Source organism: Arachis ipaensis, chromosome B7 (assembly GCF_059453495.1).
Source record: "Arachis ipaensis isolate K30076 ecotype BB chromosome B7, ASM5945349v1, whole genome shotgun sequence".
Taxonomy (NCBI): domain Eukaryota; kingdom Viridiplantae; phylum Streptophyta; class Magnoliopsida; order Fabales; family Fabaceae; genus Arachis; species Arachis ipaensis.
Genome location: NC_142442.1, coordinates 51,852,501 through 51,857,500, shown reverse-complemented (window position 1 = coordinate 51,857,500; position 5,000 = coordinate 51,852,501).

The following is a 5,000-nucleotide window of genomic DNA, read 5'->3' as shown; positions in this document are numbered from 1 at the left end:
CCTTTTCCGTGAGGAGACATACTAAAGGAAAGTGCTCTAGAGGTCGAATTTTGACGCCGTTTTTTGCAACAACCTCTAGAAAAATAAGATCTTTCCATCCTCCGAATTTGGTGAATTTACACCGTGCCGATTTTTTTTGACGATTTTTTTACCGCCCGGAATGCCGGAAATTCAAAAAAAATGAAAAACGGAGCAAACCTGCGATTTTTGACCTGGATTTTTTTGTGCAGCCTTCACATAATATTACCAAGGTTCCCTCAAAATTTCACGAAAAATGCACGAGCCAATTCTGAGATATGAAAATTTGGCTCCTCCGTTGTAACGCTCCGAGCCATCGTTGCAACGGCGGGTGCCTCCGTGGGGGGCGGGGGAGCCCGGCGGCACACCACAACCACAACGTGCTTGCTAGTGTGCCTAGGGGATGGCAAGGCAACGTGCATCTTGCTGGCATTGCGCCCAGCAAGCCTTTGGGCAACTCGAGTTTCAGCATCACGACACCCCTCCCCCCTATAATAGGCTGCCGAGCCATTACCAAAGTGCCACGGGTAGACGTCCTTTTCCGTGAGGAGACATACTAAAGGAAAGTGCTCTAGAGGTCGAATTTTGACGCCGTTTTTTGCAACAACCTCTAGAAAAATAAGAACTTTCCATCCTCCAAATTTGGTGAATTTACACCGTGCCGATTTTTTTTGACGATTTTTTTACCGCCCGGAATGCCGGAAATTCAAAAAAAATGAAAAACGGAGCAAACCTGCGATTTTTGACCTGGATTTTTTTGTGCAGCCTTCACATAATATTACCAAGGTTCCCTCAAAATTTCACGAAAAATGCACGAGCCAATTCTGAGATATGAAAATTTGGCTCCTCCGTTGCAACGCTCCGAGCCATCGTTGCAACGGCGGGTGCCTCCGTGGGGGGCGGGGGAGCCCGGCGGCACACCACAACCACAACGTGCTTGCTAGTGTGCCTAGGGGATGGCAAGGCAACGTGCATCTTGCTGGCATTGCGCCCAGCAAGCCTTTGGGCAACTCGAGTTTCAGCATCACGACACCCCTCCCCCCTATAATAGGCTGCCGAGCCATTACCAAAGTGCCACGGGTAGACGTCCTTTTCCGTGAGGAGACATACTCAAGGAAAGTGCTCTAGAGGTCGAATTTTGACGCCGTTTTTTGCAACAACCTCTAGAAAAATAAGATCTTTCCATCCTCCAAATTTGGTGAATTTACACCGTGCCGATTTTTTTTGACGATTTTTTTACCGCCCGGAATGCCGGAAATTCAAAAAAAATGAAAAACGGAGCAAACCTGCGATTTTTGACCTGGATTTTTTTGTGCAGCCTTCACATAATATTACCAAGGTTCCCTCAAAATTTCACGAAAAATGCACAAGCCAATTCTGAGATATGAAAATTTGGCTCCTCCGTTGCAACGCTCCGAGCCATCGTTGCAACGGCGGGTGCCTCCGTGGGGGGCGGGGGAGCCCGGCGGCACACCACAACCACAACGTGCTTGCTAGTGTGCCTAGGGGATGGCAAGGCAACGTGCATCTTGCTGGCATTGCGCCCAGCAAGCCTTTGGGCAACTCGAGTTTCAGCATCACGACACCCCTCCCCCCTATAATAGGCTGCCGAGCCATTACCAAAGTGCCACGGGTAGACGTCCTTTTCCGTGAGGAGACATACTAAGGGAAAGTGCTCTAGAGGTCGAATTTTGACGCCGTTTTTTGCAACAACCTCTAGAAAAATAAGATATTTCCATTCTCCAAATTTGGTGAATTTACACCGTGCCGATTTTTTTTGACGATTTTTTTACCGCCCGGAATGCCGGAAATTCAAAAAAAATGAAAAACGGAGCAAACCTGCGATTTTTGACCTGGATTTTTTTGTGCAGCCTTCACATAATATTACCAAGGTTCCCTCAAAATTTCACGAAAAATGCACGAGCCAATTCTGAGATATGAAAATTTGGCTCCTCCGTTGCAACGCTCCGAGCCATCATTGCAACGGCGGGTGCCTCCGTGGGGGGCGGGGGAGCCCGGCGACACACCACAACCACAACGTGCTTGCTAGTGTGCCTAGGGGATGGCAAGGCAACTTGCATCTTGCTGGCATTGCGCCCAGCAAGCCTTTGGGCAACTCGAGTTTCAGCATCACGACACCCCTCCCCCCTATAATAGGCTGCCGAGCCATTACCAAAGTGCCACGGGTAGACGTCCTTTTCCGTGAGGAGACATACTAAAGGAAAGTGCTCTAGAGGTCGAATTTTGACGCCGTTTTTTGCAACAACCTCTAGAAAAATAAGAACTTTCCATCCTCCAAATTTGGTGAATTTACACCGTGCCGATTTTTTTTGACGATTTTTTTACCGCCCGGAATGCCGGAAATTCAAAAAAAATGAAAAACGGAGCAAACCTGCGATTTTTGACCTGGATTTTTTTGTGCAGCCTTCACATAATATTACCAAGGTTCCCTCAAAATTTCACGAAAAATGCACGAGCCAATTCTGAGATATGAAAATTTGGCTCCTCCGTTGCAACGCTCCGAGCCATCGTTGCAACGGCGGGTGCCTCCGTGGGGGGCGGGGGAGCCCGGCGGCACACCACAACCACAACGTGCTTGCTAGTGTGCCTAGGGGATGGCAAGGCAACGTGCATCTTGCTGGCATTGCGCCCAGCAAGCCTTTGGGCAACTCGAGTTTCAGCATCACGACACCCCTCCCCCCTATAATAGGCTGCCGAGCCATTACCAAAGTGCCACGGGTAGACGTCCTTTTCCGTGAGGAGACATACTCAAGGAAAGTGCTCTAGAGGTCGAATTTTGACGCCGTTTTTTGCAACAACCTCTAGAAAAATAAGATCTTTCCATCCTCCAAATTTGGTGAATTTACACCGTGCCGATTTTTTTTGACGATTTTTTTACCGCCCGGAATGCCGGAAATTCAAAAAAAATGAAAAACGGAGCAAACCTGCGATTTTTGACCTGGATTTTTTTGTGCAGCCTTCACATTATATTACCAAGGTTCCCTCAAAATTTCATGAAAAATGCACGAGCCAATTCTGAGATATGAAAATTTGGCTCCTCCGTTGCAACGCTCCGAGCCATCGTTGCAACGGCGGGTGCCTCCGTGGGGGGCGGGGGAGCCCGGCGGCACACCACAACCACAACGTGCTTGCTAGTGTGCCTAGGGGATGGCAAGGCAACGTGCATCTTGCTGGCATTGCGCCCAGCAAGCCTTTGGGCAACTCGAGTTTCAGCATCACGACACCCCTCCCCCCTATAATAGGCTGCCGAGCCATTACCAAAGTGCCACGGGTAGACGTCCTTTTCCGTGAGGAGACATACTAAGGGAAAGTGCTCTAGAGGTCGAATTTTGACGCCGTTTTTTGCAACAACCTCTAGAAAAATAAGATCTTTCCATTCTCCAAATTTGGTGAATTTACACCGTGCCGATTTTTTTTGACGATTTTTTTACCGCCCGGAATGCCGGAAATTCAAAAAAAATGAAAAACGGAGCAAACCTGCGATTTTTGACCTGGATTTTTTTGTGCAGCCTTCACATAATATTACCAAGGTTCCCTCAAAATTTCACGAAAAATGCACGAGCCAATTCTGAGATATGAAAATTTGCTCCTCCGTTGCAACGCTCCGAGCCATCGTTGCAACGGCGGGTGCCTCCGTGGGGGGCGGGGGAGCCCGGCGGCACACCACAACCACAACGTGCTTGCTAGTGTGCCTAGGGGATGGCAAGGCAACTTGCATCTTGCTGGCATTGCGCCCAGCAAGCCTTTGGGCAACTCGAGTTTCAGCATCACGACACCCCTCCCCCCTATAATAGGCTGCCGAGCCATTACCAAAGTGCCACGGGTAGACGTCCTTTTCCGTGAGGAGACATACTAAAGGAAAGTGCTCTAGAGGTCGAATTTTGACGCCGTTTTTTGCAACAACCTCTAGAAAAATAAGAACTTTCCATCCTCCAAATTTGGTGAATTTACACCGTGCCGATTTTTTTTGACGATTTTTTTACCGCCCGGAATGCCGGAAATTCAAAAAAAATGAAAAACGGAGCAAACCTGCGATTTTTGACCTGGATTTTTTTGTGCAGCCTTCACATAATATTACCAAGGTTCCCTCAAAATTTCACGAAAAATGCACGAGCCAATTCTGAGATATGAAAATTTGGCTCCTCCGTTGCAACGCTCCGAGCCATCGTTGCAACGGCGGGTGCCTCCGTGGGGGGCGGGGGAGCCCGGCGGCACACCACAACCACAACGTGCTTGCTAGTGTGCCTAGGGGATGGCAAGGCAACGTGCATCTGGCTGGCATTGCGCCCAGCAAGCCTTTGGGCAACTCGAGTTTCAGCATCACGACTCCCCTCCCCCCTATAATAGGCTGCCGAGCCATTACCAAAGTGCCACGGGTAGACGTCCTTTTCCGTGAGGAGACATACTAAAGGAAAGTGCTCTAGAGGTCGAATTTTGACGCCGTTTTTTGCAACAACCTCTAGAAAAATAAGAACTTTCCATCCTCCAAATTTGGTGAATTTACACCGTGCCGATTTTTTTTGACGATTTTTTTACCGCCCGGAATGCCGGAAATTCAAAAAAAATGAAAAACGGAGAAAACCTGCGATTTTTGACCTGGATTTTTTTGTGCAGCCTTCACATAATATTACCAAGGTTCCCTCAAAATTTCACGAAAAATGCACGAGCCAATTCTGAGATATGAAAATTTGGCTCCTCCGTTGCAACGCTCCGAGCCATCGTTGCAACGGCGGGTGCCTCCGTGGGGGGCGGGGGAGCCCGGCGGCACACCACAACCACAACGTGCTTGCTAGTGTGCCTAGGGGATGGCAAGGCAACGTGCATCTTGCTGGCATTGCGCCCAGCAAGCCTTTGGGCAACTCGAGTTTCAGCATCACGACACCCCTCCCCCCTATAATAGGCTGCCGAGCCATTACCAAAGTGCCACGGGTAGACGTCCTTTTCCGTGAGGAGACATACTA